Source organism: Gracilinanus agilis, chromosome 1 (genome assembly GCF_016433145.1).
Source record: "Gracilinanus agilis isolate LMUSP501 chromosome 1, AgileGrace, whole genome shotgun sequence".
In the NCBI taxonomy this organism is placed as follows: domain Eukaryota; kingdom Metazoa; phylum Chordata; class Mammalia; order Didelphimorphia; family Didelphidae; genus Gracilinanus; species Gracilinanus agilis.
Window position 1 is genome coordinate 676948718 of NC_058130.1, and position 25728 is coordinate 676974445.

The following is a 25728-nucleotide window of genomic DNA, read 5'->3' on the forward strand; positions in this document are numbered from 1 at the left end:
TCTCTCTCTGTCTCTCTCTGTCTCTCTGTCTCTGTCTCTCTCTCTCTCTCTCTCTCTATATATATATATATATATAATACATACATTTTTAAAATAACATTTTGTTTTTGGTTGGTGTTAAGTGACTTTCTCAGGGACACACAGCAAGGAAGTACAATATCTGAGGCTGTATTTGAACCTAAGACTTCCCATCTCTAGGCCTGTCTCTCCATCCTTGAGCCACCTTGCTGCCCTTGTCAACTGGCATTTTTTAAGTGCTTCCCACTACATTCCAGGTACTATGTACCACCTGCTTTGTGTTTTTTTTTTTTTGTTTAAGTTCAAAATGCTTCTCTTTTATTTAATTTTAATTTTATTTTATTCTACAGACCAGGGCTCAATAAAGACAAACATGTTCAAATAATATTTTATCATCAGCATTTCCAGGTAAATGTTTCTGATCAAGTAGCATTCCCAACCAGTCCTTAGGAAGCCCATCCATGATAGTTTGTGCTTTGTCCAGGCCCAGTTCCTCTGGGGTAGAAATTCCCCAATTCATCTAAATTCCTGGATAACATATGGGTAGATTTCCTTACGAGATCCTGTTTTGTCCTATTTTTGGGATCCCGCTTTTGTCTTTCTGCACCTCAAGCACTTAGTACAGTACCTAGAACATTTGCATGACTGAATCAATGAGTGCATCTCTGGATATTAAGATTATAACAGTAGGTAGACTTTTTTTATTGGGTTGACCTATACAGGACTGATCATTTCAAGTCCTTTAGGCCTGGTTCCAGAGTCAGCTCTTTGGAACGAAGGGTGATGGCATCAGAGGATCATTCTTGTATTAAAATAATCTTGGGCCAGGCCTACAGATGGGAGGTCCTGTGTTCAAATCTGGCCTCAGATTCTTCCTAACTGTGTGAGCCTGGGAAGTCATTTGACCCCCATTACCCTATCCCTTACTGCCCTTCTGCTTTGGAACCAATACACAGTATTGATTCTAAGACAGACGGTAAGGGTTTAAAAAATAAAATAAAATAATCTCAGATATTTTGGAGTATCTGGGTACCACTGGCCTGAAGGGATAGATGAAAGGTAGTTGGGTTAGCATAGAAGAGGCTAGAGCCCTCAGATCTGTCTTGTCCACCCTGTTGGCTCCCTCCCCAGACTCTTAAGTAGAGAGCGCCTCCCTATAATTGAGGAGACCAATGCTGATTTAACAACCCCAAAACAAATTTAAACTGCCTTCCTAACATTCTTGGTCTGACTTTTGGGCCACTGGCTATCTGGGGTGGAGTGGTATGGGGCGTGGGAGGGAGCTTGAGGGCAAATAAGTAAAAGAAAAAACATAGAATTCTGCCTCCTCTTTGAGTGTGGAGAGTAGGGATGGGGGGCTGTCTGGCTCATTGGGGTGAAGGCCTAATATCCGGATGGGTGTGTATGTTTTAAAATTAGCTTCATTAGTTAAGAGTTTTTACAGCATAGTTTCTGAATAACTGTTCATTCACTGTTTTTGTTTTTGTTTTTTGTTTTCTGTTCATTCATTGCTAAAGCCACCAAATATCCTTCCTCCATCCCATATCTATATGTTGGATCCAGATTCCTATGTCACATTGGAATGTGTCTGTCCTGGATCATATGATCTTCGCTTTAGTGCCAGAAGGGACTCTCAGAGGTCATTTCAGTCCAAGCCACTCCCCTGATATAGGAGGAATCTGAGATCAAGAGTTGAGTCATTTCCTCAAGGTCATAGAGGCTATAAAGAAAAGGCCTAGGATTGATCCTGGGGCCTTCCCACACTCAGAATCCCATATTCTGGGCCTTCTCACACTCAGAATCCCATATTCCAAACCTTCCCACACAGATTCCCATATTCCTTTGGTGTTGGGCTTGGAGGAACTCCTGTGGGGTTCAGTGGAAAGAATCCTGGATCTGGGATCAGGGTTCTAGACCAGCTTTGTGTCACGTAAGGCCTGCCATTTTAACCTCTGCAGGCCTCTCTGGTCGGCCTATGTTCAAATTTTAAGGTCCCTTCCAGCTTTAGAGTACCATGGTTATATAAGAATGTGTGAGCTAAGAAAAGGCAATAAATTGTACATATGCTTTGACCCAATAAACTCTACTACCCCAAAGAGATAAGAGAGAGAGGAAAAAGCTCCCGGGATCTGAATGACTCTTCTTTTAGGGGTAGAAAATGGGAAACTAAGGAAAGGCCTCTCATTTGGAGAATGAATGAATAAATTGTGATGTACAAATAGAGTGGAATCCTTTTTTGCCATAAGAAATTATGAAAGAGATTGTTTCAGTGATGTATGGATGAAGCATTGACTATACATATAAAAAATATATGTGAATAAAGAGAAACCCAGAAAGATTTGTATGAACTTATGAGAATTTATTTTTCTATTGTAATTCTTGTATTTTAGGGAGAATTCCTGTGTATTTCTGGGTCTGGGATCTGGGTCAGAGATACCATCTAGTCAGCTGCTTTTTTTTTGAATTTTCTTTGCCCTTGGGAATGCTAAGGAAATGTCTTCCTTTTCCACAGAATTTGGTTAATTGATGAAGGGGAGAAAGGTTCTTTTCATGCTGACCTCAGTGATCTGTTTACCTTTGGGGATGGGAAGAGGTGGATTGGTTGATGGACCACCTCTTCATTAGCACCAATTAAAGATATCTTGGGATGGTCAAAGGAGGGGCTGAATAATGAGCTTCTAAAAAATCTATTTGTTCGGCTGCTTGACTTAGCTCCCATGGTCCCTGGTCCCTGAAAGAGCCATGGGAGCTCTGTATCACTTTATTGGTTATGATGCTTGCCTAATCAATAAACTTATATTCTTACCTAAAATGAGTCGCTCTAGATAATTTTAGCTGTACCATACTGATACATAATGAACAGAGCAGAATCACAAGAGCAACATATCCAAGAATAACAGTATAATAAAGACAGAACTTTGCTTCAGATCTCTAATGTATGATGGGCCATGATTCCAAAGGTTTGATGATGGTCTTTTGGAAAAGAGGTGATGAATTCAAGAGGCATATTTTTGGACACAGCCAATGCTGAATTTGTTTTGCTTTTCTATGTGTATCTGTCATAAGTTCCCCCCAATTTGGGATGGGGAAGGAGGAAGAGAAAATAATGGCTTTTTAATTGAAAAACAAAATGGAAAAAACAGGTAGGCCATTGCCCAGAGTTTGGAAATATTCACCATCTGTTGTCATTGCATTTGTTTACAATGAGAGTAGACAGTCTTGCATGTGGAGTTAGGAATTGGGTTCTAATACCACTTCCTATACTTTCTAGGTAAAGTAAGTCAATTAATGACTTATATTCATTTGAAGTTAAGTGGAGATAATATGTGGACTCACTACTTGCAGCCCTTCCCTGAGTTGTTAGGCGGAAAATGTTAAAAGTGTTGTTGGGGGGAAGGTAGGTGGCACAGTGGATAGAATAACGCTCTTGGAATCTGGAGAACCTACTTGTTTTTTGTTTGTTTGTTTGTTTGTTTGTTTGTTTGAAATCTGGCCAAAGTCACCTAAACCCCATTTGCCTAGCCCCTTACTGTTCTGCCTTAGAGTTGTTACTGAAACAGAAGGGTAGAGATTTTTTTTTTTTATTAAAAAAAAAAGTGTAAATGTGAGTTGTTTACTACTAGGGGATCTAGCCAGCCCTCCTGTTTTTGCTTGGTTGGGCAGTGCATCTGCCTGAGAGTAATTCTAAAAGGCTTTCCTTTCCAGCCCTTCTCTTCTAGCCTAAGGCTTCCTCTTTGGAGGTTAGTACTCTAATCAATAGAGTGGATTAGGAGGACAAGCAGATATCATTTGCTTATTCAGTGTAGGGGATAAATGTAGGTCACTCTGTGTTCACTTGGGTAAACCTCCTCCCATCCCTGAGTGGTATTCTTAAGGAAGACTCTACGGGATAGATCCTAGGAGCAATAACATCAGTGCCTTTTAAGGATTCTAGAATCTGTTTCAGCTGTTGTGATTTTTAAGCTTCCAGATATTCTAGTAAGTATGCGGTGAAGAATGATTTTGTAAAATAATTATGAATATTTAATTTTTATTCTATTTTTATTTTTATTCTATTTAATAAAATAAATATAAAATATGTATAAATGTATAAATAAAATATAAAATAAAAACATAAACACATAATATAAATATAAAATTTTATGGGGTTGCACAATAAAATTGTTTATTAGAGGAAAGGATGATAGGAGCACTGAAAGGAAGATGTTCCTATCTGTTTGAGTGAATTTATCCCCATTTATCAGTTAGCATACTTCATGGGAACCTACTAGGTATAGCAACACAGTGCTGGGCACTCTGGGATTTTCTTCCTTCCACTTTTGCAGTTTAGTCTTAGAGCACCGCCTGGGGCAGGGAGAGGCTGATCTGGATCAGAGATGGGACTTCTTCCTGACTTTGTCTTCTTGACCTTGAGGCTCCCCTCCAGACTGCTCCATGCCTTCCCTCCCTCATTGTGAGGAATTCTAGAATCCTGAAGAGTGGCTTGAAGTTTACGAAGCCCCTTCCTCAGAGCTACCCTTTCGGTTTTTGGCTGGTGTAGGTAGACTTTTCTATTTGCTAGGGGCTCTAGATACAAGGGAAAAAAAAAAATGAGGCAGGCTCTGCCCTCCAGGCACTTGTGGCTTTCCCCTGGGTAGTAGCCTATCTTTAGTGGATTTAGATGGATGCTCTCTGCTGAACCAGAGGATGACTTCCTTGGAACAGTGGGTACTTGGAAGTGTCCTGATAGGTATATTACCTCATGCATTCCTGATTTGTCTTGATGATACTTTGACTGCTTTGCACAGAATTTTGAGAATTTGGGGCCTTATGGCTTTTTTCCTACCCTTTGCTTTTTTTTTTTTAAACCCTTATCTTCTGTCTTGGAATTAATACTGTATATAGGTGTCGACGTGGAATCTAGAGACCCCAAACTTGTGGCCTAGTGAGATCTGATGAACCCCAAGTTTTAGGAATAGCTTGTAGGCTGGAGACCCCCAAAGCTTGTGCTTGTTCCCAGTTCCCTGTTCCCCCGAGAATCTGCCCTGAAGGGAATCCTTGACTAGCAGTTGCAGACTGATTAATGGACCCTGGGGTAAATGCTAAATATCCTTTTGTCTTGGGTAGTCTTCACCTTTGTATCAGAGACCCTGTCCCAGGAAGACACACCTGGGCAGGGACCCTCCTTTAGTATCCATTGTGTAAGCAGCCCCTTCCCTTACACTCTAGTGCCTCTGGCTAGGATTCCTTCTGCTAGCTTGATTGTATCCTGTCCTTATGATACAATCAGTCATCTTTCCCAGCCCCTGCATCTTCCCAAATGGTATATAAGTCCCCCAATTTCTTTTGTTCCTAGGAGTCGTCATTTAGCAGGGTGGCACTCCCAGGGGGTCAGGGACCAGAGCAAGCACAAGGCCTAATCAGCCTCCCTTTCCCTTAATTTAAGAGTGGCTTTTCTGACTATTTCATAGTTCTGTGTTTTTTTTTTCTGAGTTAACATAGGTTCCAAGGCAGAAGAGTGGTAAGGGCTAGGCAATGGGGGTTAAGTGACTTGCCCAGGGTCACACAGTTAGGAAGTGTCTAAGGCCATTCCCCTTTGCTTTTAAGCACATTTAATTTGTAGGGGGAAAAAACGCAAGAGAACTACTATTTGCTGTTTTCTCTTTGGATTCTTTTAAAATATTAAAACTTCTTTTAGTGCATCCCCAGTATACTTCTGATATCCCAGCTGAGATTTGTGCCTCTTGTAGTGCGAAAGTGTCTACAAATTCACCTGCAATTCTGAATGCAGCTGCTTGTGTGTGTGCTTGTGATCACAGGAAATGGGGAATCTTGGACAGTGACACAGAGAGTACCCCTCTTCCCCCCCAATCCTTTCCTCACCTCCCTTTCTCCCTTTTAACCTCTCCTTGACTTCTGGGACTTCTTCCAAGTTTATTAATACTGAGTTGCCCTGTAGGCCTTGGATACAAGTGCTCATTTTCTGATGAGGGTTACTATTTATTTCTTGTCATTTAGACAGCATAGCAGTGTGCGGTTCCTACTGCTAGTTAAGTGGAATTCTGAGGTCAGGGACAGGTGGGAGTTTGGAAGGCTGTTTTCCAATGTCTGTGCACTGTTTCTTCTAGTTGTGACCTTGGGCAAGAGATATGCACCTTGAATGTCAGAACTTTTTTGGGGGGGGGGATGTTGCTAGGAATAAATTTTGCTTATAGGAGAAATGCTAATAATTCAATTTTAAAGCATTTTAAGGTTTACAAAGGACCCCCTCTCCACCAAAAAAAACCCCACAACCAAACCAAACCTCACAATATTATGAAGTAGATGGTACGTGTTTTGAGACAGTGTAGTATGGGGGAAAATATTCAACTTGGCAACCATTTGGCAGTGTGGGTTCAGATTCCACCTTTGATGCTTATTGGCTATGTGATGAAGTAAGCTGCTTCTTCAAGTCTCAGTTTTTTTGTCTGTAAAATGGGAATAACAAGACTCGGACCATCTTGCCTACTTTATAGGATTGTTGTGAAGAAAGTAATTTGTAAACTTTGGGGGTTATATAAAGTACAAATTGTCATTGAGTATTATTACTAAAGCCAGAAGATCAGGAAAGGGTCCTTAGTTGACAGGGCAACTTCACTTGGGTGTGTAAACTTGCAATTTAAAAGAAAAATATTTTATAAATTGCATTTCGCTATAATATGTATTTTTATTTTATTCATTTAATAATGTTATTCCAAGAAAGGGTCTGTAGCTTTTTACCAGAGGGGTCTCCTACGACACACAAAAAGATGAGGGTGACATTTCAGTTGGAACTTGGCTAGATGTGTAGGAGCTGCTTCTCTGTTTTAAGCAATCATTTCCCCCCAAAGATAAAGGGGGGTGGACTAGATGATGCTCAAGAGCTTTTGATGGAGAAGTGAAAGGGAGAGGAGACTGAATATTCCACCTACTTAGAGAGAAAAATCCAATAAGTTTGCCTTTAATTAACAAGGTCTTTTGTGGGATCAAATTTCCCTTGGGAATACTCTTCTGCAAAGAGTATGAGATTTTACCTTTTTTTTTTTTTTTTTTTTTTTTTTAAATCCTTACCTTCCATCTTGGAATTAACCTTGTATATTGGTTCCAAGATAGAAAAGAGGTACTGGCTGGGCAATAAGAATTAAGTGACTTGCCCAGGGCCACCCCGCTAGGAATTGTCTGTCATATTTGAACTCCTGTCCCTATGCCTGACTCTTGACTCACTCATTTTTACAGATCACAAAACAACAGCCCAGAGAGGAGAAGTGACTTAGTCCAGTTCAGTTCGGCAAGTGTCAAATTAGCAGGGCTGGCTCTAGGATATTGACACTCTTGCCCGGCCTTCGCTCATTGCAATAGCAGTCCCAGGTCTATGTCAGTTACAGGCTGGTGGGGAGGTCCTTCCCCTCCTCTAGGCACGGTTCTTCTCCTTTGAGAGGGAAGGCCTTTCTCCCAGGGCCTTAGAGATGCTCTGAGGCCGCCCTGGCCCTCTGCCCCACACCCTGGTCAGAATTCTCACATTCTAACCAGGCTGAGGAGCAGAGGCTCGAGGGAGAGGGGCAGGGAGCCAGCCTCCTCGCCTGGGGAGGGTTTGCTCGCTCTGCTCTTGGATATCCTCCTTTGAACCCAGCTGAGCTGCTTCCAAGACTTCTCATTGCAGGGTAGTTTGCACGTCAGGGTTTTGCTGCTCCTTCCAGGGCCTGGTCTGTGGAATTGGCAACTCTCTTTATTTTATTTCTTTTTTTTTTTCTTGGCACTTGAGGTCCTTTACTTTGCTTTAGACCATGAATCTCAGGGGTCATTTCAGTCTAGTCCTCCCTCCACCAACATCTTGCCGTTTTTTATGGCCTTTCACTTTTCATAAGCCTGTTTCAGAGGTGGATCCTGGTCATTCCTGGGCAGTGCCAGAATCCTATGGGAGTTGAGGAGGGGAGGAATATAAAAGAACCGACTTTGGACCTTCCTTTGCCACATAGAGACTTATATTTTCAGTCTCACAATCTGTATCCTTCCTCTCCCTCAACAGAGGTTGAGGGACCTTAACTACCCTCTAAGAGCTTTGTAATTTTTAAAAATGCTTTTCATTTATCATTGTATTAATAAGTGTGGCTCCTTCATTTTTTTTTTACAAGATTGCTTTCATCCAGCATTTATTTAAGTATCATTTAGGTGCCAAGCTCTGTGCTGGTTAGATAGGGAACATGTAAACTCAGGGAGAGGTGGAGGGATTTTAGGATCAAGAAAAGGACTTTCTTAATCTAGTCTAGGGGCTGTGGGGTGCTCCATTTGGGAGGGTGAGGCCATGAAGGGGTAAATAAAAGAGAAGTTTTAAAAGTCCTTGTTATGTACTATGCACTGTGATCATCCCTGGAGATAGAGAGAAAAGCAAAACAGTCTCTTCTCTCAAGAAACTCACATTCTAATGTGAAGGAACTAGTCACAATAATTTTTTTTTAAGAGATTCTGTTTGAAACTAGGGATTTAGATAGTCATAGTCAGTGGCGTTTATTGAGTCAAAGACATCAGATAATCAGATGTAGGCTTTGGAAAATCATTTTGAAATGTCTCTCTCTTTTTTAAAGGCAAACAAGGTTTGGTGACTTGCCCAGGGATGCAGAGCTAGTAAGTGTCTGAAGCCAGATTTGAACTCTTATTTTTGTGTATATGGGACCTTTCTGTCTCTGACACTCTTCCCACTTTGCCACTTAGTTGTCCTAAATGCTCTAGAGGAAGATGGGTCCCTCAGAGCCAGTTATGATCTTGTCTCCTCTAGAGCTACCTCCTCCTTTCAGCCCTCCCCTCTCCATCCTCCTCTTTCTGTGCTGGCTATTACTCTGACCAAGGGTTCCTTAGTGTCAGTCAGCAGAACCCACCAACCCACCTTCACTCTGAGGCCACCACAGCTGTGGCTGGTGAGGAGGGCTCCTTCCAGAACTATTTTATTTTTTAGTGGGAAGGAGGACAGTACCCATTATCCCAGGATGAGCAGGTATGGATTGATGGGGATTATTATGTTCCCCTTTGATTATTACCTGTATTCTTACTCCCTACCCCCTAAAAAAAGACAAAAACCCTAAGCTTTCCTATTTCCATGGAGGGGAGAGTACCACTTTCCTTCTAGTTTCCTGGATTTTTAGCATCTTCATTATCCTTAACTCTTCACTCTTCAAGTGAAACTACTCTCTGCTAAAAGAGTTTCCAGCTAGGACAACTAGGTAGCACTGTGGATAGAGAACCAGACCTGGAGTTGGGAGGATGTGGGTTCAAATGTGACCATGGACCCTATTCAATATGACAGAGCCCTTCCCTATGCCCACCACCTGGACTCAGTTTCTGGACCATTAAAGTAGCCTCTGAATTGGTCTTCCAGATATGAGTCTTCCTGCATCCTGAATGTGACTGCCAAAGAGAGGGTCCTAACTCTCATGTCTGACCGTGTTACTCAGTGAACTATAATGGCTCACTTTTACTCCAGAATCTTTCCCATTTTATCTTATTCATTTACACTTTCTCTTTTAAGTATTATAACAGGATAGCATATTAGATTGGAGGTGAGGGCTCAATGATGTTTTACTGGTAAGAGAGCCCTATCCAGAAGTGCAGAACATTCTTCTAGTCAAACATCCATTTTACACATGAGGAAAGTCATTTGAGTCATAAGTAACATTCTTGCTGATCTCTTCTCCTTGCTCCCTGTTTGAGCCTCAGTTTCCTCATCTTAAATAAATAAAAGGATTTCATGAATGAATACTCTCTTAAGGTTTGCCATTCATCCTTCCATGACTCTCTTAGATCACCTGTCTTTTTATTCTCCTGGGATCATCTTTTTACATGGGCTGTCACAAGGCATGAATAGAAGAATATGTATAGGTATATGAATTTCTCTCTGTCTCTCTCTCTTGTTTTAAGCTAGTAACTAACATCTATATATTTAGGTCTAATCTCTGCAGTGCTCCATTCACACATTACCAGCTATCTATAGGACATTTCCAACTTGCTATCCAATAAATATCTAAAACAACATATGAGAGAGAGTAAAGTATACATATAGTATGTATTAGTAAAGTTCTATCTTTCTATATCATCTATCTCTATCCATCTATCCATCTATATCTCTCTATCCATCATCTTTATCCATACATCCATTATCTATTTATCATCTATCTATCCATCATCTATCTATTCATCCATATGTCAGCTATCCATATCTTGTTCTATCATCTGTCTGTTTTGTCTCCTATACAGCTGCCTTCTCCTTTCAGTCCATTTGTCCATCAATCCATCCGTCTGTCTATCCATCCATCCATCCGTCCATCCATTCATTTATCCATCTTCCTTCCTTCCCTCCCTCTTTCTTTCTCTCCTTTCTTTCCTTCTTTCTTTTCTCCTTTCTCTCTTTCTCTCTCCCTTCCTTCCTTCCTTCCTTCCTTCCTTCCTTCCTTCCTTCCTTCCTTCCTTCCTTCCTTCCTTCCTTCCTTCCTTTCCATTTATCTGTCTGTCTATCCATATCTTTCTCTATCCGTCATCTATCTGTCTGTCCCTCCTTCCCTCCCTTCTTCACTAAGCTATACATATCTTTGGATCCAGAGATACAGCTCATGGACTCCAAGGAGGTCAGAGACAGAAAGGTCCCATATACACAAAAATAAACAGTACCAGAAGGAAAGTGGGTGCTCATCCATTGGGAATTGTTGGAACAAACTGTGGTATATGCATAAATATGATTTAATATTTAAATATTTAATATTACTATGGTAATAGCATAAATACTATTTTTCTGCAAGAAAGGACAGATAAGAATTCAGAAGAATATGGAAAAGGATGCTTGCACCAATGTGAGGCAGAGCTAAGTTATATGGAATTGAGGAATAATTGATGACTACAATGACATAAGTGACCATTTTAAAAGCTCTTAGAATTCTGATCAGAACAGTCAGGTTTTTGGTTTTGTTTTTCAGAGTGACAGAACCTACTTCCCTCCTCAGGAAGAGATAGCAGGCCATAGGTCAGATTGGAGGGATATATTGTCTCATTTGCTCTGGTGTTGATTTGTTTTGCCTGACTTCAAGAAAGGGTTCTAATGGGGGAGGCGGTTAGCGGGGAGCTGGGGTAGAGAACCTTGGAAAATAACAATGAGGAAAAACAAAGAGCATCAATTAAAAGTTTTTCTTTGAAATACAAGAAGACACCTTTGCTGCATTGAGCAAATATTCCCTAAAATCATTTAGTATTATTGCTTTCTTTTGTTCAATTCTGGATCTGGGTTATTTTCTATTTTCAGTACTTCTCTAAAACACATGTACACATTGTTATGTCACTAGGATAGGTTTTCTTTTCTTTTTTTCCCCCAAACCCTTACCATTGTTCTTAGAACTGATGCTAAGTATCAGTCCCAAGGGAGAAGAACAGAAAGGGGTTAGGCAGTGGGAGTTGAGTGACTTGCCTAGGGTCACCCATATCTGAATACAAATTTGAACCCAGACCTTGCTGTCTCTAGGCCTGACTCTCTGTCCACTGGGCCACCAAGCTGCCTCTAGGATCCTGTAAGTTATGCTTTCAATAGAGAGTATTACTACTATACCTAACATATTACTTAAGTTTTATTGATGCCTTCTTGGTTAAAAATGTTATTACACTAATATACTGCTTCTGTACCACTGTAATTAGCCTTGCCATAACATGACAGTGAGTTGAGTAAAAGTAAGTTGTATTTGAAAGTGTATGTGACAGGTGCAGCCAGGTAGATCAGTGGATCAAAAACTAGGCCCAGAGATGGGAGGTCTTGGGTTCAAATTTGACCTCAGACACATTGCTGTGTGACCCTGGGCAAGTCACTTCATCCCCATTACCTACCTCTTGCTGCTCTTCTGCCTTGGAACCAATACAAAGGATTGATTCCAAGACAGAAGGTAATGGTTTAAAAAAAAAAAAAAAGCATATGTAGCATTCTACTTCCATCATCCCTCCTTCCCATTTCCCCCTATTTTACTAACTTGGTTTATTATTTATTATTATTTTACTAACATGGTTGTTTATTATTTATTATTACTAATGAGGCTCACTTAAGTGAAGTTAATTGCCACATAGCTACTGACAAAAGACATTCCTACGTTTCTCCTTTTTATATGCATTTTTTATATTTTTGTGATTACATTTTTTTTCTTCGAAATGTCTATAAGACATGTATTTTTAGTAGGAAAATAAAATAACCCATATGTCTGGACAATATCATTCCAGTATCTAGGCCATCACCAATAAAGAATTTTTGTGTAGAAAGGAAACTTGAGAGGAACTGAGCCAAATACAATAATGATAATTTAGGCCAAGAACTACAAAGCACCATAGGATTAACAGAATAATTGCTATGTATCACTCATCATAAAACATTTTTCCCCCCTTGTCTCAGTGTGCTCCTGGTCTCATTGATGTGAATATTCCTCATGTAGGTCCAGATGGCATTCCACTCATGACTTCTCCAACATCTACCAGGTTTCCTTCACTGCCATATTGGCCTATCTGATAGGCTTGAGGTAGCACCTTGGCCTTGTTTTAATTTGCATTTTTCTAATCAAGAGTGATTTAGAACATTTTCATAGGATTATGTTAATGGCTTTGATTTCTTTATCCAACAATTGCTTGTTTATATATCCTTTGACCATTTGTCAATTGGGGAATGGCTTGCAGGAAAAGGAATTCTTGATGCACGTGTATCCCTTCTCAAAATAATATTCTAAGTAAATAAATGGATAAATAAATAAATATAATAATGAAATTAATGATAAATAAATGAAATGAAAATACACAGGATTACAACATAATCTACTATTGACTTACAGCTACCAAAATATTAAAGAAATAGATAAATGGATCCCAGATTAGAAACCCCTGCCAGAAACTACCCAATGCAGTGGAGACCATTCTCATAGAATGTGGTCCCATTCTCTTGTGTTCAGAATAGCGGCGGTTAATGTGTGTAAGTGGTCTGAAAATTGGCCCTGTCTTCTTTCCCAGTGGAACTATACCTCTCTTAGGGCAGCTTAGCATTTTTACTCATCTGGTGTGGAGGCTGCCAGATCCTGTGTGATCCTGATTGGTGCTCCTTGATATCTGAATTGTCTCTTTCTGACTTTTCTTTTACTTGGAAGCTCTTGAATTTGGCTATTATATTCCTGGGGGTTGTTTTTTTTTAGGGTCTAGTGTAGCGAGTGATCTATGGATCCTTTCAATGTCTATATTGCCCTCTTGTTGAAGAACTTCAGGGCAGTTTTGTTGTATAATTTCTTGTAGTATGGAGTCCAAATTTCTATTAATTTCTGCTTTTTCAGGAAGACCAGTGATTTTCAGATTGTCTTTCCTAGATCTGTTTTCTTGATCTGTCAATTTCTTGGTGAGATATTTCATGTTTCCTTCTATTTTATCAGTCTTTTGACTTTGTTTTATTTGTTCTTGCTGTCTTTAGAGATCATTGGCTTCTACTTGCCCCAATTCTGGTCTTTAGAGACTGGTTTTCTGCTATTGCTTTTGATTTTCCTTTTCAATTTGGTCTATCCTGTTTTCCAGCTATTTGATTTTGGTCTCCAATTTGCTTATCAATTCTTTTGATTTTGGGGCATCTTTCTCCTGCTGGGAGTTTCTGTCTTTTAACCTGTTAATTTCCTTTTGAGCTATTTCCCACTTTTCTCACCAAATCTCTTCCATCTTTCTCATGATCTCAGATTTGAATTCTTCAAGAGCTTGCGACCATTTTTCATTTTTTTGGGAAGGTTTGGATATGGTTATTTGTTTGTTTTCCTCTGCTGCTTACTCTGTTGTCTGGATTTTTTCTGTGTAAAAGTTGTCAAGTGTTAAAGATTTCTTCTTGATCTTTCTCTTTGGAGGTGCTTGTGCATGGCTTGCCATTATTGTTATTTCTTTCTCAGTCAGAAGTCTGGGTGAACCTTCAATGCTGTGTCCTGTTGTGGGGTCCCTTTGTTCATCTGGATTTGTTTTTATGTCCTCTTGAGGAGTCCTATCTGTGTGGGTTAGGAGAGGTTAAGCAGCTGCTTCTACTCTGCCGCCATTTTAACCCGGAAGCCATTTTTACCCTTCTAATCGGTACTTGTGGGCAAGGACCAAATCTTTTCTAAATTTCTTTTCTATCCCTGTTTCTGGCACTAAAATCTGTAGATAATAGGTACTTGATAAATGTTGATTGGAATTCAATTAAATCTATATTTATTCAATGTTATAAGATTAAAATTACTATCTAAGAACTTCAAATGTTATATTTTATAAGATTTATTAATAATCACTTTGAAGTTAAAGAAATAAAAGGACAAAAGTAAAAGCCTGAGTAAAGAGAAGTTTTCCCACTTTGTTATCTGTATCTGATGTGAGTCAATTGATTGAAGTGTTTTAAGCTGCTACTGTGTGCCTAGGCACTGTGCCAAGCTCTGGGGGTACAAAAAGGGGCAAAAGGCAGCCCCTGCCCTCGAGGAATTTACAAACAGTTGGGGGAGGGGGAGTCAAGAAAGACAAATATATACAAAACAAAAAGGATACAGTAAGAAATAGTGGACCGAGGGAAGGCCTGGAATGAAGAAGGCTTAGGGAAGGCTTCCTTTTGGAGGTGGGATTTTACTTGGGCTCTGAGGAAGTCAGGGAAATCAGTGGTGAGAGCAAGGGCAGGAGAGCATCCCAGGCAGGGCGAAGAGCCAGAGAAAATGTCAGGTGCTGAGAGATGGAGTGTCTTGTTTGTGGAACGGCCAGAAGGCCGGGGTCGCTGGATCAAAACACTGTAGATGAAATTATCTGAGAAAAATGATGATTTTTCCTCTATACACTGTCCCTGGCGAGGCGCCTCTGGCCCCGTCTTTCCTTTAGCTCCCATTGGAATGATTGTCCCCCATAATGGGGCTGTAGGGCCTGGACAACGTCTTTGATGAATTTTTTTTCCACATTTTTTTTCCTTTTTGGAACAACCACCAGAAATACCAACAGAGATGACAGCAGCAAACTAAGACATCCTCCAAACATGATAGCATGATTTTTTTTTTTTAATTAGGGGGAGGAATAGCCAAAGGGAGGATAATTGAATTTGATAGCTGCTTACCTAAACCCCTGAACTTGGAAAATCCTCTTTGGAAAAATTCCTTTGCTTTAAAAAAAAAAAAAAGATTGATACTAAGCATGGAAGTAGCCATATTCTATTTCTGGGTCACTTTTTCACTTTCCCTATCACTGGTTCTTATCTTTATTACTGCTTATGTCATAATTGTGAGCAAACCTCAGATTCTTCCCCTGGTCTAATGGTAATTATATGACCTAGATCACAGGGTTGGTGTGAAGCTCAAAAGAGATAATGTGAAGATTCTGTGTAAATATAAACTACACTATGAAAAGCAAGCTCTCATAGAGTATTCAGTTTCCATAATTTAGTTCTTTTTCTGTGTATATTTATAGAACTGATTAAAAAAATATAGAACTCCTTCATCCAAGGAATGGCTTTGGAATGGCTACTTTTCATTTTTGTGATGCTCTAATTCCTCAAGATTTTGGGGGGAACTTTTCTTTTTGGAATGCCTTCAGTGCTTTTGAGAGTTTGAATGACCTCCATTGGTGACTTCTTAGCCAAAAGTCACATGGAGTCAAATCTGGTAAGTGAGCTGATGAGGGGAATGAAATGTGGCTCCTTAAATATTGGGGTGCTTTGACATACCAATCTCACCAAGGAGTTCAAAGAAAGGCCCTTAACTATATGAAAATAATAATAGCATTTCTTTAAAAAAATTATTTAGTTCATTTACTATTTCCTAATTATATGTAAAAAAATCTTTATAAAAATCATTTAAATATTTTTTGATTTCCAAATTCTCTCCCTCCTGCTCTTGCTTCCTTGAGAAAACAAGCAATTTGACACAGTGTTTCTTTGCAAAGTTGTAAAGGATGCACACAAAGTGGGTGCCTGTTGATCCATGAATTACTAATACTAAGGATAGAATAGAATATTATTATGTGGTAAGAATTGATGAAGAATTCAAAGAAACATGGGAAAACTTTGTGAACTGACACTGGAGAAGTAAGTAGAAACAGGATTACCATATACCCAATGGCTCTAATAATGTAAATGAAGTAAGCAGGAGAAAGGCTTATACAGTGACTGCACACACAGTGACTGTGGTGATATGCAGGGAAACAACTGGAAAAAGGAAGCTGCAGTCTAATGAATTACAGAACTCAATCTTCATTTCAATGAAGAAGTGAAACATGCTTCCTTCTTGTTTGGGAGATGGGGAAGTGTGTGCAGAATGTGGCGTGTGCCATTAGACTCCTTTTTTAAAAAATTGGTTAGCTTTTTTTTTCGGTAATAGGCAGAGAATTTAATTGGGATGTGGGGGAGCTACTAGATAAGGAAATAACTGTAATGTAAAAAATCTAGAAATTTTACTTATTATTATTAAATATTAAAATCTTACCTAAAATAAACTAAATTAAATGTGATTATAAAGAAGTGAGACTGGGGGGCAGGTAGGTGGCTCAATGGTTTAAGTAATCCAGGCCTAGAGATGGGAGGTCTTAAACTTTCTAGCTGTGTGACCCTGGACAAGTCACTTAACCCCCATTGCCTAGCCCTTACCACTCTTACGCCTTGGAGCCAATACACAATATTGATTCTAAGATGGAAGGTTAAGAGTTTTTTTAAAAAGAGAGAAATGAGACTGATTTCTTGAGTTGTTCTTCAGAAGATATTCAGATACATATTCCTAACTGTTTGGAGCAATGTCAGTATTATTGGTATGAGGCTTTAACTTCCTGAGGTATACCTGCTTTGAGAGGCAATTTTTTTTCTTTTTATATATATTATAGCATATTTCATGTGTAAAAGCTAGTACACTGTCCCTTAGTTTGACAAGATAGATCTAAGTTTGAATTCTGGTTTCTTAACTCACTAGCCATTTTGCATATCACTTTAATTTTCTAGTCCTTAGTGTCCCCATATGTAAAATGGGAAAGAAATGATTTAATTGTATTGTTTTCCTAATACTTACCTTTCAGAATTACTGTGAGGATCAACCATGATAATGTATAGGCAGAGTGCTTTGTTATAATGTCATGATGATGATGATGATGATGATGATAATGTAAAGCGCTTATTCTTTTTTAAAAATCAAAAATCCTTTACTTTTTCTGTTAGAAATATTAGTAATAACTCTTAAAACAGAAGGACAAGGACAAGAGTTAAGTGACTTACCCAGGGTCGCTGACAGGGTTTTTTTTTGGTTTGTTTATTTTTTTTTTTTTAAACCCTTACCTTCCATCTTGGAGTCAATACTGTATATTGGCTCCAAGGCAGAAGAGGGGTAAGGGTAGGCAATGGGGGTTAAGTGACTTGCCCAGGGTCACACAGCTGGGAAGTGTCTGAGGCCAGATTTGAACCCAGGATCTCTCGTCTCTAGGCCTGGCTCCCAATCCACTGAGCCACCCAGCTGCCTCTAAAAAACTCTTATTTTCTGTTAGTAACTCTTAAAAGAGTTGCCTTAGAAGGGCAAGGACTAGGCCAAGAGTTAAGTGACTTCCCCAAGGAAGTGTCTGAAGTTACATTTGAACCTAAGTCTGGCTTTCTCTCCATCTGTGCCACCTAGCTGTCCCTGATAGATACAGTTGACTAATGGACATAGCGTTTACAGTAATGTAAATGGAGTGAATCACTACAAAACTATGGAAGATGAATGTTGTAAAATTAAAAAAGAAGAAACTTGACCCTAAGGAGGAGAAATCGAGAAGATTCACATTCTTTCCCCAGGTGTTCCCCAGGTGTGCAACATATAATTAATATTTTTTCAATGATTTGATCCATTTCAGTGATTTTTGTCTCTTTTAAAAAAATATTCGTTATAAAGGATGCCTTTGGTTGGGAAGAGATACCGGAGGAAATCTGGTCCATGCAGAAACAAAAGGTATCATTAAAAATCTTAAAAAATATATTAAAAATGTAAATAAAGAGTCAGGCCTAGAGATGGGAGGTCCTGGGTTCAAATCCGGCCTCAAAACACTTCCCAGCTGTGTGACCCTGGGCAAGTCACTTGACCCCCATTGCCCACCCTTACCACTCTTCCACCTAGGAGCCAATACACAGAAGTTAAAGGTTTAAAAAAAATGTAAATAAAATGAATGTAAAAAGGGTTTAAAAAATGTAAATAAAATGAATGTAAAAAGGGTTTAAAAAATGTAAATAAAATGAATGTAAAAAATGTAAGTTAAAAAAATGATCTAAACTGAAGCCCTTGTCCCTTTCAGCTGAGTTTCCTAGGGGTCACGTGATTCAGAGAGAGTCAATGACAGAGCTGGAATGTGCACCTGAGTGTCTTTAATGCAGGCCTTGCAGTAGATCCCTTTAGTTGACACTGACAGGAGAATCCCGTGTCTGGAATGCCAGGAAACGGCCCCGGGCCCTGTCAGAGTTCTCCTGGCAGGCAGGGGCTCTGGCCCGGGAAGCCCGAGGATCCCGTCCTTGCCCGGGTTCCTCCGATGAGCCGTTAGCCCGGCCTACGTGCCTCGTGGCTGCCAGCCCGTAAACCTCAGGAAAGAGAAAGGAGCAGCGTGTCCATCCAGAGGATATTCTGGAGCTCTTGATAATCAAATCCCATTGTAAAAGTCCTGTTTGAGTTACAGTTTTTTAATCTTTGTTCCAGTGGAAAACTTTTACAGGCCGTCCCAAGCAAATCCTAAATCCTGTTTGTAACACGGAGGGCCTTAAAATAGCTCGGGATGCTGGAAGAGGGGTCTCCAGAGGGAAAAGAGAAATGTGAAAACAATACCTAGTGCGCCCTGGTGGCACAGACCGCTGTCCCCCTCCTCCCCCGTGAATGTGGCGCCCTCCGATAGGGCCGCTTCCTCAGGGAGCCGCAGATCCCACAGTAAAGCAGCCGCCCCAGGAGGGGAGGCTCCCCGCTGCCCCTTCCAGATGTGTCGGGCCTGCTCCGTGCCCCAGCCCTGCCTCAAGCCCTGTTAGGCCAGACTGGCTTAGAGGAGTCGCTGCCGAGGAGGGCCTTCGTGGGGGCCCGTACAGGGTCCGTCGGGGAGGGCTCCGGGGCCCCAGAGGGAGAGCAGGTGGGAAGGGAGATGGGGAGCTTCCCCTCCATGCTCCCCCCGGGACGTCCGCGGGGAGCATCTGGCGGGAAGGGCCCTTTGAGGCCCGGCAGGCCCGGCCCTACCTGCAGAAGAAACAATGTCGTGGGACTGACCACTGGCTTCAAGGGGCTGTAATAACAAAATGGAAGGAGATGACTCTGTTTGGGGCCAGGAGGTCGGCGTCGCAGAGAGGCAAGTTTCAGTGTAATGTCGGGAAAATCTACCTAGAAATGAAGAGTTGGTGAAAGTGGGATGATCCATAACATGATGAAAATAAAAATAGATACTACATAATAGCACATGTATAACCCATCAAATTGCTTACTGTCTTAGGTTAAGAGGAGGGAAAAGAGAGAATTTGGAACTCAAAATGTGAGAAAATAAATGTTAAAAATTGCTTTTATGTGTAGGTAATTGGGGAAAAAAATATTACACCCCCCCCCAAAAGAAACAAAAAAAGTGGGAGGGGCTGTTTTGGGATGTAGAATGTTTTTATCTACAGTTTCATAGTTGTAAAGGACATCTGATACCCTCTCATTCCTTTTTTTTTTTTTTAAACCCTTGTACTTCGGTGTATTGTCTCATAGGTGGAAGATTGGTAAGGGTGGGCAATGGGGGTCAAGTGACCTGCCCAGGGTCACATAGCTGGGAAGTGGCTGAGGCCGGGTTTGAACCTAGGACCTCCTGTCTCTAGGCCTGACTCTCACTCCACTGAGCTACCCAGCTGTCCCCCCTCTCATTCTTAATGTGAATTCATATAGAAATGTTTATATTTAAATTAGAATTACAAATGAATAAAATAATATTATATTTAAATTAATTTAAAATTTTAAATGTTATTTCAGTAGGATTGTTTTTCTTTTGTCATGTTCTGTATGTTCTGTATTTTATTTTATTCATTACTATATAAAATTATTTTGAAGAGTCTATAGACTTTACCAGGCAGTCAAAAGAGAGATCCATGCCACAAAAAAAAGGTTCCTGATTCTAGTCCAATCTCCCTCATTTTATAACAGATGAAACTGGGGTCTGGGAACATTAGATAACTTACTTAGGGTCCCACAGTCAACATCTAGGTGTCATTGCTTTATAACCTCCCCAAATTATCCATTAATTATTAGCCACTAACAATAAATTGCAATTTGGTAGTGCCTTTGGGGTTGCAATGATTCTCATTAAGATAATCCTGTGAGAAGAGGTAGTATGTGTATTAGTTTCTCTTTTTTAGAAATATGGAAACTGAGGTATTCAACACCTCACTCAAGGCAATGTAGCTAGTAAGTATTGGGACTCCCCAGATTTCCTAATTTCAGATCTATCTCTTTCGTCTACTCCATGCAGTCACTCTATAGATATAGATCTGTAGATATATTCCAGATGATTTCCAAGTTCAAGGTGGTTCTGCTTCAATTTAAGAAAACATGGGGGATAGTGAGATGGCTCAGTGGATTGGGAACTAGGCTAAGAGATAGGAGGTCCTGGATTGAAAAATGGCCTCAGACTTTTTCTAGCTGTGTGACCCTGAGCAAGTCACTTGGCCCCCATTGCCTAGCCCTTACCACTCTTCTGCCTTGGAGCCAATATACAAAGTATTGGTTCCAAGACAGAAGGTAAAGGTTTAAAAAAAAAAAAATCAATACTTCTTGTATTGGTTCCAAGGCAGAAGAGTGGTAAGGGCTAGGCAATGGGGGCCAAGTGACTTGCCCAGGGTCACACAATTGGGAAGTGTCTGAGGCTCTATCCAGGACCTCCCAGTCTCTAGCCTGGCTTTCAATCTACTGAGCTACCCAGCTGCCCTCTACAGTATTGATTTTTAAGACAAAAGATAGTTTAAATTGCTAAACAGATAAATTAGGAGTATTATTAATATTGCAAAAGAATTCCTTCCAATAATGAGCTAGCGTATTTAAATAGTTGTTTATAGATGAATAACTGTTGATGAAGTACATGGTTTGAAGAACAGAGGGGTGTAGAAAGAATTCTGAACTTGAAGGCTGACTTGTTGGAGGCCTTGCTCCATCAGTCTTTTTTTCCCTCCCCTATCAAGTTTATGGTCTGCACCAGGCCATTCGTGGATATATTATTTGATGTTTCACATACTTGCTTCTTTCCTCTTCCCCTAGAAGGTAAAGGCCTTAAATTTAATGGAAGCCAACAAACTTAACAAACAAGTAATAAATGATCTTTTTCCTTCTTTAGATAATTTTGCTGTTTTCTGATTTGGAGTCCAGTTTGGGGCAGCAGATGCTGCTACGTAACCCCTGAGTTCCATCAAACTAGAATTCTGTGGCTTTGTGATTCGTTGTCTTCTATAGCCGCTGGTGGTTCAACATTGCCTATTGATTGATGAATACAAGTTCTTTTTCTTTATAATCATTGCCCAGTTTTTAGAGTTAGTTACCCTAGATTTGAATCCTGGCTCTGACGCTTCATAGCTTTGTGGCCCAGAGTGGGGTGTTGTTGTTGTTGTTGTTTTTAAACCTTTACCTTCTTTCTTGGAGTCAATACTGTGTTTTGGCTCCAAGACAGAAGAGTGGTAAGGGTAGGCAATGGGGGTCAAGTGACTTGCCCAGGGTCACACAGCTGGGAAGTGTCTGAGGCCGGATTTGAACTTAGGACCTCCTGTCTCTAGGCCTGGCTCTCAATCCACTGAGCTACCCAGCTGCCCCCTGAGCGTCAATTTCTTGAAGGGGAAGGGGAGCCGCTAAGAGTCAATGCATTATTTGCCTCCCTGGGCTGTGGTGAAGAGAGTATTTGTGAACCCGAAAGTGTGAGAGAAATGTGAGCCTTTGCCATCATCATGATTTATTTTTGGCATCCCCTCTGAAAATGTGGAAACTTGTGGAAGAGGTGATGTTGGCCGTGGCTGAATTATTGATGTTGCTTCTGCATTATTGAAGGGATTTATTTGCATTATTTAGCTGAATTATGGCATTTGTGATAAGTGGGAGAGACACCTGGCTGGAGCAGCCCTGATTTCAGTCTTAGGAAATAGACCTGAAATAATAAGAGACTCCAGCTGCCTTTTATTTCCGTCTGAATTCCACGAAGACGGGCGAGCCTAAACTGATGACCGACTGCGACCTCTTCCCTTCTTTCTCATTTTTCTACAGAAATCATTGTTAATGTAAATGTTTATCAGGCCTTTTTTATGTCCCTGTCACTACCCATTCCCTACTGTATTCTCAAAAAACAACAACAACAAACAAACCTATGAATAAGGCAGGAATCTTGTGATAGATGATGGATGGGAATTAGAGCAAGGAATAGGGAGGGAATCTAATGGGGAAGAGCAGTACAAGCAACAGAGTGAAATGTGAATAATGAAAAAAAATTTATTAAGCAGTGACTGTGCATGATGTAGGGAGCGGATGGTGGAACCCAGAACCTCGGCGTTCCAGTGCTGCCTCCGCTCTATACTGGCCACCTTATCCTTGGCAAGGGCTTTGTGCACACTAAATTGTGCTAACTGGTAGTTTTCCTTATTAGGGAGTTATTTCTATCAGTGGAAATTGAGGGAGTGACCATTGATGGATGGCTAAACAAGTGGTGGTGTATGATTGTGAATGAATACTAGTACACTGTAAAAAATGATGAATAAGTTAATTTAAAAAATATGGAATGTGGGGCAGTTGGTGTCTCAGTAGATTGAGAGCCAGGCCTAGACACAGGAATTCCTGGGTTCAAATCTGACCTCTTTTAAAAGAATATATAAATATACATTAATCTATGAGAAACCAGTAAGTGTTTGGGGCAACTGCCACTCACAGATTAAACTCACAAAGAAGAATAAGGTATCAGAGCCTGAGTAAATCTTTATTAATTTATCTACCACACCTCAGACACTTCCCAGCTGTGTGACCCTGGGCAAGTCACTTAGCCCACATTGCCTAGCCCTTACTGCTCTTCTGCCTTGGAACTAGTACGTAATATTGAGTCTAAGATGGAAGGCAAGAGCTTAAAAAAAATTTTTTTTTAATGGAAAGATCTACATGAAATTATGAAGAGCATACGATATCTAGCAAGAGAAATATTGTTTGAAGAATAACTTGTGTGTGTCCAGCTCCAGAGAAAGAACTGATAACTAGAAATAGGCAAGATATAGTTTATATATTATTTATATTACACATATATTAGGAAGTGTCTGAGGTCAGATTTGAACCTAGATCATCCTGACTCCAGTCCTGATCCTCTTATCTACTGTGCTACCCAGCTGCCCCCGATCATGCCTATTTAGTAACAGTTTTGTTTTCTTGTCAAATTGTGGTAGAGAGGAAGGGAGAAAAAAATACATTTTTATTATTTTTTTTTTTAAGAAAAGAAAGTCACTTATATTTTTCTGTATCTCAGTTTTGTCTTCTGTGAAATTGGGATAACAATACTACCCTGTTTACCTCCCAGAGAGCTGTTGGAAGACTCTTGGGAAAAAATAGAGTGGATTCATCTTGCCAAGGGCAGAGTTCAGATAATTAAAAATGACTGGGGAAAGAGGCCTGATCAGATTTATATAGGAGTGTGTAAGAGCAGGGGGCCACTCTGACACAAAGGGTGTCCCTATGCTGGATTAGGCCAGGGCAGGGGAAACTAGAAGTAAACTCTGGGCAGCTCTGTTTTGTTTATTTCTCGGACAGCTCAGGAATATTTTTAACCTCTCAAGGCCTCTCCATAGTTGGGGGTCAAAGCTGTAGCCTGCCAGTTTTCTAAAAATATTTCCTGAGCCCCAGGAGCAGTCTGGATCAGGCCTAGAGGCTGCTGAACAGCTCAAGGCCAAGTGATTAAGGAGGACTCCATGGTTTGAGCCTCCAGGTTTCAGTACATGGTGTTCAGAGGAGCAGAGGTTGAAGGACTGGTTTTATATCAGATAAAAGGCAAGGTCTCTATGTAGGGATTGAAATATTCTCTGTGTATTTGAGGTCACTGTCATTTAAAAGTAGGGAAGAAGGAGACAGAAAGAAGAGTAGAAAAAATAGTGGTCTATTTATGTAGGAAATTTATTGATGATATGCTCTTTCTAAACGTACATTTTCCATAGAATTATAGAGTATCTGGTTGGGAAAAGGACCTGGAAGATGGTCTAGCCCAGAGATGGGCAAACTTTTTAAAGAGGGGGCCAAAGGAAAGGAAATGCTCATCGGTCAGTCTGTTTCTAAGGCAACTCTTTCGAAGTTTCATTGTGTTGTATCCTACTCATTGTATTCATCAGATTAGGAATAATGTTGGTGGCCTTACAGAACATTTCAGGGGGCAGTAGTTTGTCCATCATTGGTCTAGTCTATTGATGGTGAACCTTTTCAAGACCAAGTGCCCAAACTGTAACCCTCACACCATATGTAAGCCCCCCCTTACCCCACACGAGTGAAGGAGGAAGTGCTCCCATTGGGCTGCTAGGTGGAGGGACAAGTAATGGGAGAAATGTCCTCAGGCACAGTGGAGAGGAGGAGGAGAGCAGCTCCCTCCCGCATGTGCTAGCATGGGTGCCGTAGGCTCGCTAACACAGGTCTAGTCCACCCACCTCATTGTGCACATGGGAAACAGAGGTCTAGATATGTGAATATTAATACACAGTATTGATTCTAAGACTGAAGGTAAGGGTTTAAAATTAAAAAAAAAACATATATATATATTTTTTTTTTTCTAAACACAAATATAGGAATCTCCCCCTCCCCCCAATTGTATTACCAAAGGCTAACCTCTCCTTTCCCAAGCTGGTTTATACACACCATTTCCAAGCTTTCGGTTTTCACAATAATTATACTTTTATGGAATGATTTTTGTGTAAGGTTGCCACAGGGTAAGAATTTATCACCTTGTGCCCAGTTAAGAACTTTTCCAAATCTAGCTAGGCTGGTCCAGACCTGAATCTATCTTCCTTTCTAATTTGGTAGAAGCCAGTGGTATATATACTCTGATGGCTCAGCTTTTGAGAACCCAGATTGTCCCTGAACTTCCAGATACAGAAATTGAGGCTCAGAGAGCTAATGGTCTTCCCAGAAGTGCACAGTCAGTAACAGAATGGGGAGACGAACATAGGCCCTTTGGCTTCAAAACTATTGTAGTCCATTGTTCATTGGACCAGTTTCCTTCTGGTTCCTAGCATGCAGCATCCTATTTTCAGACCTTGAATGTTCACACGGGCTCTGCCTTGTGCCTGGGACCATCTTTTTCCTCTTCTCCATGTCTTTGCTTCCCTGTTTCTAAGTCTCAACTGATTGTCCTACCTTCTGCAAAAGGCCATTTCCAGGCCTCTTTCCTTAACTTCAATGCCTTTCCTCTAAGATTAATTCCAGTTTCCTGTCTGTGGCTTTGGACATTGGTTTGGGAGCTCCTCGAGAGCAGGAATTGTCCTTTGCCATTCTTGGCATGGGGGGTGGGTGGGTGGGTGGGGGTGTCAGCATTGTGCCTGGCACTGGGGAGGCACTCGTTAAATGTTTGTTGATTTTACTTGACATGAGAGTAGTCCTGTAAAGTAATTCAGTGCTATGGTTAGTTTTGTGCCTGCTTTTCAGATAGGGAAACTGAGATTTAGGAGGATTAAGTAATTTTTCCAAAATTATACAGTTCATGCGTGAGGCAGGAGTCTAGCCCAGATCTCTCCTGACTTCT